Raw genomic sequence first — 14098 nt, forward strand, 5'->3', positions numbered from 1 at the left:
CTGGGCGATTGCATCAACTTAGATGCTTCTCCTGTGTTCTACTGTGAGCTTGTATTGTCCCCACATACCGCAGCATGCGACAAGGGCTGGCAGACCATAAATGTAACCGTTTCAGAGAGAAATGCGACCAATGTGACGATCTCGCGTTATATCGATTCGATGGTGAATGACGAAACACGGAGATTTTCTAAGGTTTTTACTACATATTAACACTTTTCACATTTTTCGTGTTACGTGGCTGCCAGTCCTCGGTTCATGCAAAATCTTAAGGTCCTCGGTCATGTCCAAGGCACCAAACTGACCAATAATTCAATAATCGATAACTAAAACTATAAATGTAGCTCTTCTTACTGGGCGATTGCATCAACTTAGATGCTTCTCCTGTGTTCTACTGTGAGCTTGTATTGTCCCCACATACCGCAGCACGCGGCAAGGGCTGGCAGACCATAAATGTAACCGTTTCAGAGAGAAATGCGACCAATGTGACGACCTCGCGTTATATCGATTCGATGGTGAATGACGAAACACGGAGATTTTCTAAGGTTTTTACTACATATTAACACTTTTCACATTTTCTCGTGTTACGTGGCTGCCAGTCCTCGGTTCATGCAAAATCTTAAGGTCCTCGGTCATGTCCAAGGCACCAAACCGACCAATAATTCAATAATCGATAACTAAAACTATAAATGTAGCTCTTCTTACTGTGCGATTGCATCAACTTAGATGCTTCTCCTGTGTTCTACTGTGCTGCTTGTATTGTCCCCACATAACCCAGCACGCGCCAAGGGCTGGCAGACCATAAATGTAACCGTTTCAGAGAGAAATGCGACCAATGTGACGATCTCGCGTTATATCGATTCGATGGTGAATGACGAAACACGGAGATTTTCTAAGGTTTTTACTACATATTAACACTTTTCACATTTTCTCGTGTTACGTGGCTGCCGGTCCTCGGTTCATGCAAAATCTTAAGGTCCTCGGTCATGTCCAAGGCACCAAACCGACCAATAATTCAATAATCGATAACTAAAACTATAAATGTAGCTCTTCTTACTGGGCGATTGCATCAACTTAGATGCTTCTCCTGTGTTCTACTGTGCTGCTTGTATTGTCCCCACATACCGCAGCACGCGACAAGGGCTGGCAGACCATAAATGTAACCGTTTCAGAGAGAAATGCGACCAATGTGACGATCTCGCGTTATATCGATTCGATGGTGAATGACGAAACACGGAGATTTTCTAAGGTTTTTACTACATATTAACACTTTTCACATTTTCTCGTGTTACGTGGCTGCCAGTCCTCGGTTCATGAAAAATCTTAAGGTCCTCGGTCATGTCCAAGGCACCAAACCGACCAATAATTCAATAATCGATAACTATAACTATAAATGTAGCTCTTCTTATTGGGCGATTGCATCAACTTAGATGCTTCTCCTGTGTTCTACTGTGAGCTTGTATTGTCCCCACATACCGCAGCACGCGACAAGGGCTGGCAGACCATAAATGTAACCGTTTCAGAGAGAAATACGACCAATGTGACGATCTCGCGTTATATCGATTCGATGGTGAATGACGAAACACGGAGATTTTCTAAGGTTTTTACTACATATTAACACTTTTCACATTTTCTCGTGTTACGTGGCTTCCAGTCCTTGGTTCATGCAAAATCTTAAGGTCCTCGGTCATGTCCAAGGCACCAAACCGACCAATAATTCAATAATCGATAGCTAAAACTATAAATGTAGCTCTTCTTACTGGGCGATTGCATCAACTTAGATGCTTCTCCTGTGTTCTACTGTGCTGCTTGTATTGTCCCCACATAACCCAGCACGCGCCAAGGGCTGGCAGACCATAAATGTAACCGTTTCAGAGAGAAATGCGACCAATGTGACGATCTCGCGTTATATCGATTCGATGGTGAATGACGAAACACGGAGATTTTCTTAGGTTTTTACTACATATTAACACTTTTCACATTTTTCGTGTTACGTGGCTGCCAGTCCTCGGTTCATGCAAAATCTTAAGGTCCTCGGTCATGACCAAGGCACCAAACCGACCAATAATTCAATAATCGATAACTAAAACTATAAATGTAGCTCTTCTTACTGGGCGATTGCATCAACTTAGATGCTTCTCCTGTGTTCTACTGTGCTGCTTGTATTGTCCCCTCATACCGCAGCACGCGACAAGGGCTGGCAGACCATAAATGTAACCGTTTCAGAGAGAAATGCAACCAATGTGACGATCTCGCGTTATATCGATGCGATGGTGAATGACGAAACACGGAGATTTTCTAAGGTTTTTACTACATATTAACACTTTTCACATTTTTCGTGTTACGTGGCTGCCAGTCCTCGGTTCATGCAAAATCTTAAGGTCCTCGGTCATGTCCAAGGCACCAAACCGACCAATAATTCAATAATCGATAACTAAAACTATAAATGTAGCTCTTCTTACTGGGCGATTGCATCAACTTAGATGCTTCTCCTGTGTTCTACTGTGAGCTTGTATTGTCCCCACATACCGCAGCACGCGACAAGCGTTGGCAGACCATAAATGTAACCGTTTCAGAGAGAAATGCGACCAATGTGACGATCTCGCGTTATATCGATTCGATGGTGAATGACGAAACACGGAGATTTTCTAAGGTTTTTACTACATATTAAAACTTTTCACATTTTCTCGTGTTACGTGGCTGCCAGTCCTCGGTTCATGCAAAATCTTAAGGTCCTCGGTCATGTCCAAGGCACCAAACCGACCAATAATTCAATAATCGATAACTAAAACTATAACTGTAGCTCTTCTTACTGGGCGATTGCATCAACTTAGATGCTTCTCCTGTGTTCTACTGTGCTGCTTGTATTGTCCCCACATACCGCAGCACGCGACAAGGGCTGGCAGACCATAAATGTAACCGTTTCAGAGAGAAATGCGACCAATGTGACGATCTCGCGTTATATCGATTCGATGGTGAATGACGAAACACGGAGATTTTCTAAGGTTTTTACTACATATTAACACTTTTCACATTTTCTCGTGTTACGTGGGTACCAGTCCTCGGTTCATGCAAAATCTTAAGGTCCTCGGTCATGTCCAAGGCACCAAACCGACCAATAATTCAATAATCGATAACTAAAACTATAAATGTAGCTCTTCTTACTGGGCGATTGCATCAACTTAGATGCTTCTCCAGTGTTCTACTGTGCTGCTTGTATTATCCCCACATAACCCAGCACGCGACAAGGGCTGGCAGACCATAAATGCAACCGTTTCAGAGAGAAATGCGACCAATGTGACGATCTCGCGTTATATCGATTCGATGGTGAATGACGAAACACGGAGATTTTCTAAGGTTTTTACTACATATTAACACTTTTCACATTTTCTCGTGTTACGTGGCTGCCAGTCCTCGGTTCATGCAAAATCTTAAGGTCCTCGGTCATGTCCAAGGCACCAAACCGACCAATAATTCAATAATCGATAACTAAAACTATAACTGTAGCTCTTCTTACTGGGCGATTGCATCAACTTAGATGCTTCTCCTGTGTTCTACTGTGCTGCTTGTATTGTCCCCACATACCGCAGCACGCGACAAGGGCTGGCAGACCATAAATGTAACCGTTTCAGAGAGAAATGCGACCAATGTGACGATCTCGCGTTATATCGATTCGATGGTGAATGACGAAACACGGAGATTTTCTAAGGTTTTTACTACATATTAACACTTTTCACATTTTCTCGTGTTACGTGGCTGCCAGTCCTCGGTTCATGCAAAATCTTAAGGTCCTCGGTCATGTCCAAGGCACCAAACCGACCAATAATTCAATAATCGATAACTAAAACTATAAATGTAGCTCTTCTTACTGTGCGATTGCATCAACTTAGATGCTTCTCCTGTGTTCTACTGTGCTGCTTGTATTGTCCCCACATAACCCAGCACGCGCCAAGGGCTGGCAGACCATAAATGTAACCGTTTCAGAGAGAAATGCGACCAATGTGACGATCTCGCGTTATATCGATTCGATGGTGAATGACGAAACACGGAGATTTTCTAAGGTTTTTACTACATATTAACACTTTTCACATTTTCTCGTGTTACGTGGCTGCCGGTCCTCGGTTCATGCAAAATCTTAAGGTCCTCGGTCATGTCCAAGGCACCAAACCGACCAATAATTCAATAATCGATAACTAAAACTATAAATGTAGCTCTTCTTACTGGGCGATTGCATCAACTTAGATGCTTCTCCTGTGTTCTACTGTGCTGCTTGTATTGTCCCCACATACCGCAGCACGCGACAAGGGCTGGCAGACCATAAATGTAACCGTTTCAGAGAGAAATGCGACCAATGTGACGATCTCGCGTTATATCGATTCGATGGTGAATGACGAAACACGGAGATTTTCTAAGGTTTTTACTACATATTAACACTTTTCACATTTTCTCGTGTTACGTGGCTGCCAGTCCTCGGTTCATGAAAAATCTTAAGGTCCTCGGTCATGTCCAAGGCACCAAACCGACCAATAATTCAATAATCGATAACTATAACTATAAATGTAGCTCTTCTTATTGGGCGATTGCATCAACTTAGATGCTTCTCCTGTGTTCTACTGTGAGCTTGTATTGTCCCCACATACCGCAGCACGCGACAAGGGCTGGCAGACCATAAATGTAACCGTTTCAGAGAGAAATACGACCAATGTGACGATCTCGCGTTATATCGATTCGATGGTGAATGACGAAACACGGAGATTTTCTAAGGTTTTTACTACATATTAACACTTTTCACATTTTCTCGTGTTACGTGGCTGCCAGTCCTTGGTTCATGCAAAATCTTAAGGTCCTCGGTCATGTCCAAGGCACCAAACCGACCAATAATTCAATAATCGATAGCTAAAACTATAAATGTAGCTCTTCTTACTGGGCGATTGCATCAACTTAGATGCTTCTCCTGTGTTCTACTGTGCTGCTTGTATTGTCCCCACATAACCCAGCACGCGCCAAGGGCTGGCAGACCATAAATGTAACCGTTTCAGAGAGAAATGCGACCAATGTGACGATCTCGCGTTATATCGATTCGATGGTGAATGACGAAACACGGAGATTTTCTTAGGTTTTTACTACATATTAACACTTTTCACATTTTTCGTGTTACGTGGCTGCCAGTCCTCGGTTCATGCAAAATCTTAAGGTCCTCGGTCATGACCAAGGCACCAAACCGACCAATAATTCAATAATCGATAACTAAAACTATAAATGTAGCTCTTCTTACTGGGCGATTGCATCAACTTAGATGCTTCTCCTGTGTTCTACTGTGCTGCTTGTATTGTCCCCTCATACCGCAGCACGCGACAAGGGCTGGCAGACCATAAATGTAACCGTTTCAGAGAGAAATGCAACCAATGTGACGATCTCGCGTTATATCGATGCGATGGTGAATGACGAAACACGGAGATTTTCTAAGGTTTTTACTACATATTAACACTTTTCACATTTTTCGTGTTACGTGGCTGCCAGTCCTCGGTTCATGCAAAATCTTAAGGTCCTCGGTCATGTCCAAGGCACCAAACCGACCAATAATTCAATAATCGATAACTAAAACTATAAATGTAGCTCTTCTTACTGGGCGATTGCATCAACTTAGATGCTTCTCCTGTGTTCTACTGTGAGCTTGTATTGTCCCCACATACCGCAGCACGCGACAAGCGTTGGCAGACCATAAATGTAACCGTTTCAGAGAGAAATGCGACCAATGTGACGATCTCGCGTTATATCGATTCGATGGTGAATGACGAAACACGGAGATTTTCTAAGGTTTTTACTACATATTAAAACTTTTCACATTTTCTCGTGTTACGTGGCTGCCAGTCCTCGGTTCATGCAAAATCTTAAGGTCCTCGGTCATGTCCAAGGCACCAAACCGACCAATAATTCAATAATCGATAACTAAAACTATAAATGTAGCTCTTCTTACTGGGCGATTGCATCAACTTAGATGCTTCTCCTGTGTTCTACTGTGCTGCTTGTATTGTCCCCACATACCGCAGCACGCGACAAGGGCTGGCAGACCATAAATGTAACCGTTTCAGAGAGAAATGCGACCAATGTGACGATCTCGCGTTATATCGATTCGATGGTGAATGACGAAACACGGAGATTTTCTAAGGTTTTTACTACATATTAACACTTTTCACATTTTCTCGTGTTACGTGGGTACCAGTCCTCGGTTCATGCAAAATCTTAAGGTCCTCGGTCATGTCCAAGGCACCAAACCGACCAATAATTCAATAATCGATAACTAAAACTATAAATGTAGCTCTTCTTACTGGGCGATTGCATCAACTTAGATGTTTCTCCAGTGTTCTACTGTGCTGCTTGTATTATCCCCACATAACCCAGCACGCGACAAGGGCTGGCAGACCATAAATGCAACCGTTTCAGAGAGAAATGCCATCAATGTGACGATCTCGCGTTATATCGATTCGATGGTGAATGACGAAACACGGAGATTTTCTAAGGTTTTTACTACATATTAACACTTTTCACATTTTCTCGTGTTACGTGGCTGCCAGTCCTCGGTTCATGCAAAATCTTAAGGTCCTCGGTCATGTCCAAGGCACCAAACCGACCAATAATTCAATAATCGATAACTAAAACTATAAATGTAGCTCTTCTTACTGGGCGATTGCATCAACTTCGATGCTTCTCCTGTGTTCTACTGTGCTGCTTGTATTGTCCCCACATACCGCAGCACGCGACAAGGGCTGGCAGACCATAAATGTAACCGTTTCAGAGAGAAATGCGACCAATGTGACGATCTCGCGTTATATCGATTCGATGGTGAATGACGAAACACGGAGATTTTCTAAGATTTTTACTACATATTAACACTTTTCACATTTTCTCGTGTTACGTGGCTGCCAGTCCTCGGTTCATGCAAAATCCTAAGGTCCTCGGTCATGTCCAAGGCACCAAACCGACCAATAATTCAATAATCGATAACTAAAACTATAAATGTAGCTCTTCTTACTGGGCGATTGCATCAACTTAGATGCTTCTCCTGTGTTCTACTGTGAGCTTGTATTGTCCCCACATACCGCAGCACGCGACAAGGGCTGGCAGACCATAAATGTAACCGTTTCAGAGAGAAATGCGACCAATGTGACGATCTCGCGTTATATCGATTCGATGGTGAATGACGAAACACGGAGATTTTCTAAGGTTTTTACTACATATTAACACTTTTCACATTTTCTCGTGTTACGTGGCTGCCAGTCCTCGGTTCATGCAAAATCTTAAGGTCCTCGGTCATGTCCAAGGCACCAAACCGACCAATAATTCAATAATCGATAACTAAAACTATAAATGTAGCTCTTCTTACTGGGCGATTGCATCAACTTAGATGCTTCTCCTGTGTTCTACTGTGCTGCTTGTATTGTCCCCACATAACCTAGCACGCGCCAAGGGCTGGCAGACCATAAATGTAACCGTTTCAGAGAGAAATGCGACCAATGTGACGATCTCGCGTTATATCGATTCGATGGTGAATGACGAAACACGGAGATTTTCTAAGGTTTTTACTACATATTAACACTTTTCACATTTTCTCGTGTCACGTGGCTGCCAGTCCTCGGTTCATGCAAAATCTTAAGGTCCTCGGTCATGTCCAAGGCACCAAACCGACCAATAATTCAATAATCGATAACTAAAACTATAAATGTAGCTCTTCTTACTGGGCGATTCCATCAACTTAGATGCTTCTCCTGTGTTCTACTGTGCTGCTTGTATTGTCCCCACATACCGCAGCACGCGACAAGGGCTGGCAGACCATAAATGTAACCGTTTCAGAGAGAAATGCGACCAATGTGACGATCTCGCGTTATATCGATTCGATGGTGAATGACGAAACACGGAGATTTTCTAAGGTTTTTACTACATATTAACACTTTTCACATTTTCTCGTGTTACGTGGCTGCCAGTCCTCGGTTCATGCAAAATCTTGAGGTCCTAGGTCATGTCCAAGGCACCAAACCGACCAATAATTCAATAATCGATAACTAAAACTATAAATGTAGCTCTTCTTACTGGGCGATTGCATCAACTTAGATGCTTCTCCTGTGTTCTACTGTGCTGCTTGTATTGTCCCCACATACCGCAGCACGCGACAAGGGCTGGCAGACCATAAATGCAACCGTTTCAGAGAGAAATGCGACCAATGTGACGATCTCGCGTTATATCGATTCGATGGTGAATGACGAAACACGGAGATTTTCTAAGGTTTTTACTACATATTAACACTTTTCACATTTTCTCGTGTTACGTGGCTGCCAGTCCTCGGTTCATGCAAAATCTTAAGGTCCTCGGTCATGTCCAAGGCACCAAACCGACCAATAATTCAATAATCGATAACTAAAACTATAAATGTAGCTCTTCTTACTGGGCGATTGCATCAACTTAGATGCTTCTCCTGTGTTCTACTGTGCTGCTTGAATTGTCCCCACATACCGGAGCACGCGACATGGGCTGGCAGACCATAAATGTAACCGTTTCAGAGAGAAATGCGACCAATGTGACGACCTCGCGTTATATCGATTCGATGGTGAATGACGAAACACGGAGATTTTCTAAGGTTTTTACTACATATTAACACTTTTCACATTTTCTCGTGTTACGTGGCTGCCAGTCCTCGGTTCATGCAAAATCTTAAGGTCCTCGGTCATGTCCAAGGCACCAAACCGACCAATAATTCAATAATCGATAACTAAAACTATAAATGTAGCTCTTCTTACTGGGCGATTGCATCAACTTAGATGCTTCTCCTGTGTTCTACTGTGCTGCTTGTATTGTCCCCACATAACCCAGCACGCGCCAAGGGCTGGCAGACCATAAATGTAACCGTTTCAGAGAGAAATGCGACCAATGTGACGATCTCGCGTTATATCGATTCGATGGTGAATGACGAAACACGGAGATTTTCTAAGGTTTTTACTACATATTAACACTTTTCACATTTTCGCGTGTTACGTGGCTGCCAGTCCTCGGTTCATGCAAAATCTTAAGGTCCTCGGTCATGTCGAAGGCACCAAACCGACCAATAATTCAATAATCGATAACTAAAACTATAAATGTAGCTCTTCTTACTGGGCGATTGCATCAACTTAGATGCTTCTCCTGTGTTCTACTGTGCTGCTTGTATTGTCCCCACATAACCCAGCACGCGACAAGGGCTGGCAGACCATAAATGCAACCGTTTCAGAGAGAAATGCGACCAATGTGACGATCTCGCGTTATATCGATTCGATGGTGAATGACGAAACACGGATTTTTTCTAAGGTTTTTACTACATATTAACACTTTTCACATTTTCTCGTGTTACGTGGCTGCCAGTCCTCGGTTCATGCAAAATCTTAAGGTCCTCGGTCATGTCCAAGGCACCAAACCGACCAATAATTCAATAATCGATAACTAAAACTATAAATGTAGCTCTTCTTACTGGGCGATTGCATCAACTTAGATGCTTCTCCTGTGTTCTACTGTGCTGCTTGTATTGTCCCCACATACCGGAGCACGCGACATGGGCTGGCAGACCATAAATGTAACCGTTTCAGAGAGAAATGCGACCAATGTGACGACCTCGCGTTATATCGATTCGATGGTGAATGACGAAACACGGAGATTTTCTAAGGTTTTTACTACATATTAACACTTTTCACATTTTCTCGTGTTACGTGGCTGCCAGTCCTCGGTTCATGCAAAATCTTAAGGTACTCGGTCATGTCCAAGGCACCAAACCGACCAATAATTCAATAATCGATAACTAAAACTATAAATGTAGCTCTTCTTACTGGGCGATTGCATCAACTTAGATGCTTCTCCTGTGTTCTACTGTGCTGCTTGTATTGTCCCCACATACCGCAGCACGCGACAAGGGCTGGCAGACCATAAATGTAACCGTTTCAGAGAGAAATGCGACCAATGTGACGATCTCGCGTTATATCGATTCGATGGTGAATGACGAAACACGGAGATTTTCTAAGGTTTTTACTACATATTAACACTTTTCACATTTTCTCGTGTTACGTGGCTCCCAGTCCTCGGTTCATGCAAAATCTTAAGGTCCTCGGTCATGTCCAAGGCACCAAACCGACCAATAATTCAATAATCGATAACTAAAACTATAACTGTAGCTCTTCTTACTGGGCGATTGCATCAACTTAGATGCTTCTCCTGTGTTCTACTGTGCTGCTTGTATTGTCCCCACATACCGCAGCACGCGACAAGGGCTGGCAGACCATAAATGTAACCGTTTCAGAGAGAAATGCGACCAATGTGACGATCTCGCGTTATATCGATTCGATGGTGAATGACGAAACACGGAGATTTTCTAAGGTTTTTACTACATATTAACACTTTTCACATTTTCTCGTGTTACGTGGGTACCAGTCCTCGGTTCATGCAAAATCTTAAGGTCCTCGGTCATGTCCAAGGCACCAAACCGACCAATAATTCAATAATCGATAACTAAAACTATAAATGTAGCTCTTCTTACTGGGCGATTGCATCAACTTAGATGCTTCTCCAGTGTTCTACTGTGCTGCTTGTATTATCCCCACATAACCCAGCACGCGACAAGGGCTGGCAGACCATAAATGCAACCGTTTCAGAGAGAAATGCGACCAATGTGACGATCTCGCGTTATATCGATTCGATGGTGAATGACGAAACACGGAGATTTTCTAAGGTTTTTACTACATATTAACACTTTTCACATTTTCTCGTGTTACGTGGCTGCCAGTCCTCGGTTCATGCAAAATCTTAAGGTCCTCGGTCATGTCCAAGGCACCAAACCGACCAATAATTCAATAATCGATAACTAAAACTATAAATGTAGCTCTTCTTACTGGGCGATTGCATCAACTTCGATGCTTCTCCTGTGTTCTACTGTGCTGCTTGTATTGTCCCCACATACCGCAGCACGCGACAAGGGCTGGCAGACCATAAATGTAACCGTTTCAGAGAGAAATGCGACCAATGTGACGATCTCGCGTTATATCGATTCGATGGTGAATGACGAAACACGGAGATTTTCTAAGATTTTTACTACATATTAACACTTTTCACATTTTTCGTGTTACGTGGCTGCCAGTCCTCGGTTCATGCAAAATCCTAAGGTCCTCGGTCATGTCCAAGGCACCAAACCGACCAATAATTCAATAATCGATAACTAAAACTATAAATGTAGCTCTTCTTACTGGGCGATTGCATCAACTTAGATGCTTCTCCTGTGTTCTACTGTGAGCTTGTATTGTCCCCACATACCGCAGCACGCGACAAGGGCTGGCAGACCATAAATGTAACCGTTTCAGAGAGAAATGCGACCAATGTGACGATCTCGCGTTATATCGATTCGATGGTGAATGACGAAACACGGAGATTTTCTAAGGTTTTTACTACATATTAACACTTTTCACATTTTCTCGTGTTACGTGGCTGCCAGTCCTCGGTTCATGCAAAATCTTAAGGTCCTCGGTCATGTCCAAGGCACCAAACCGACCAATAATTCAATAATCGATAACTAAAACTATAAATGTAGCTCTTCTTACTGGGCGATTGCATCAACTTAGATGCTTCTCCTGTGTTCTACTGTGCTGCTTGTATTGTCCCCACATAACCTAGCACGCGCCAAGGGCTGGCAGACCATAAATGTAACCGTTTCAGAGAGAAATGCGACCAATGTGACGATCTCGCGTTATATCGATTCGATGGTGAATGACGAAACACGGAGATTTTCTAAGGTTTTTACTACATATTAACACTTTTCACATTTTCTCGTGTCACGTGGCTGCCAGTCCTCGGTTCATGCAAAATCTTAAGGTCCTCGGTCATGTCCAAGGCACCAAACCGACCAATAATTCAATAATCGATAACTAAAACTATAAATGTAGCTCTTCTTACTGGGCGATTCCATCAACTTAGATGCTTCTCCTGTGTTCTACTGTGCTGCTTGTATTGTCCCCACATACCGCAGCACGCGACAAGGGCTGGCAGACCATAAATGTAACCGTTTCAGAGAGAAATGCGACCAATGTGACGATCTCGCGTTATATCGATTCGATGGTGAATGACGAAACACGGAGATTTTCTAAGGTTTTTACTACATATTAACACTTTTCACATTTTCTCGTGTTACGTGGCTGCCAGTCCTCGGTTCATGCAAAATCTTGAGGTCCTAGGTCATGTCCAAGGCACCAAACCGACCAATAATTCAATAATCGATAACTAAAACTATAAATGTAGCTCTTCTTACTGGGCGATTGCATCAACTTAGATGCTTCTCCTGTGTTCTACTGTGCTGCTTGTATTGTCCCCACATACCGCAGCACGCGACAAGGGCTGGCAGACCATAAATGCAACCGTTTCAGAGAGAAATGCGACCAATGTGACGATCTCGCGTTATATCGATTCGATGGTGAATGACGAAACACGGAGATTTTCTAAGGTTTTTACTACATATTAACACTTTTCACATTTTCTCGTGTTACGTGGCTGCCAGTCCTCGGTTCATGCAAAATCTTAAGGTCCTCGGTCATGTCCAAGGCACCAAACCGACCAATAATTCAATAATCGATAACTAAAACTATAAATGTAGCTCTTCTTACTGGGCGATTGCATCAACTTAGATGCTTCTCCTGTGTTCTACTGTGCTGCTTGAATTGTCCCCACATACCGGAGCACGCGACATGGGCTGGCAGACCATAAATGTAACCGTTTCAGAGAGAAATGCGACCAATGTGACGACCTCGCGTTATATCGATTCGATGGTGAATGACGAAACACGGAGATTTTCTAAGGTTTTTACTACATATTAACACTTTTCACATTTTCTCGTGTTACGTGGCTGCCAGTCCTCGGTTCATGCAAAATCTTAAGGTCCTCGGTCATGTCCAAGGCACCAAACCGACCAATAATTCAATAATCGATAACTAAAACTATAAATGTAGCTCTTCTTACTGGGCGATTGCATCAACTTAGATGCTTCTCCTGTGTTCTACTGTGCTGCTTGTATTGTCCCCACATAACCCAGCACGCGCCAAGGGCTGGCAGACCATAAATGTAACCGTTTCAGAGAGAAATGCGACCAATGTGACGATCTCGCGTTATATCGATTCGATGGTGAATGACGAAACACGGAGATTTTCTAAGGTTTTTACTACATATTAACACTTTTCACATTTTCGCGTGTTACGTGGCTGCCAGTCCTCGGTTCATGCAAAATCTTAAGGTCCTCGGTCATGTCGAAGGCACCAAACCGACCAATAATTCAATAATCGATAACTAAAACTATAAATGTAGCTCTTCTTACTGGGCGATTGCATCAACTTAGATGCTTCTCCTGTGTTCTACTGTGCTGCTTGTATTGTCCCCACATAACCCAGCACGCGACAAGGGCTGGCAGACCATAAATGCAACTGTTTCAGAGAGAAATGCGACCAATGTGACGATCTCGCGTTATATCGATTCGATGGTGAATGACGAAACACGGATTTTTTCTAAGGTTTTTACTACATATTAACACTTTTCACATTTTCTCGTGTTACGTGGCTGCCAGTCCTCGGTTCATGCAAAATCTTAAGGTCCTCGGTCATGTCCAAGGCACCAAACCGACCAATAATTCAATAATCGATAACTAAAACTATAAATGTAGCTCTTCTTACTGGGCGATTGCATCAACTTAGATGCTTCTCCTGTGTTCTACTGTGCTGCTTGTATTGTCCCCACATACCGGAGCACGCGACATGGGCTGGCAGACCATAAATGTAACCGTTTCAGAGAGAAATGCGACCAATGTGACGACCTCGCGTTATATCGATTCGATGGTGAATGACGAAACACGGAGATTTTCTAAGGTTTTTACTACATATTAACACTTTTCACATTTTCTCGTGTTACGTGGCTGCCAGTCCTCGGTTCATGCAAAATCTTAAGGTACTCGGTCATGTCCAAGGCACCAAACCGACCAATAATTCAATAATCGATAACTAAAACTATAAATGTAGCTCTTCTTACTGGGCGATTGCATCAACTTAGATGCCTCTCC

This window comes from Schistocerca nitens, chromosome 12 (genome assembly GCF_023898315.1).
Source record: "Schistocerca nitens isolate TAMUIC-IGC-003100 chromosome 12, iqSchNite1.1, whole genome shotgun sequence".
NCBI classification, from domain to species: Eukaryota; Metazoa; Arthropoda; class Insecta; order Orthoptera; family Acrididae; genus Schistocerca; species Schistocerca nitens.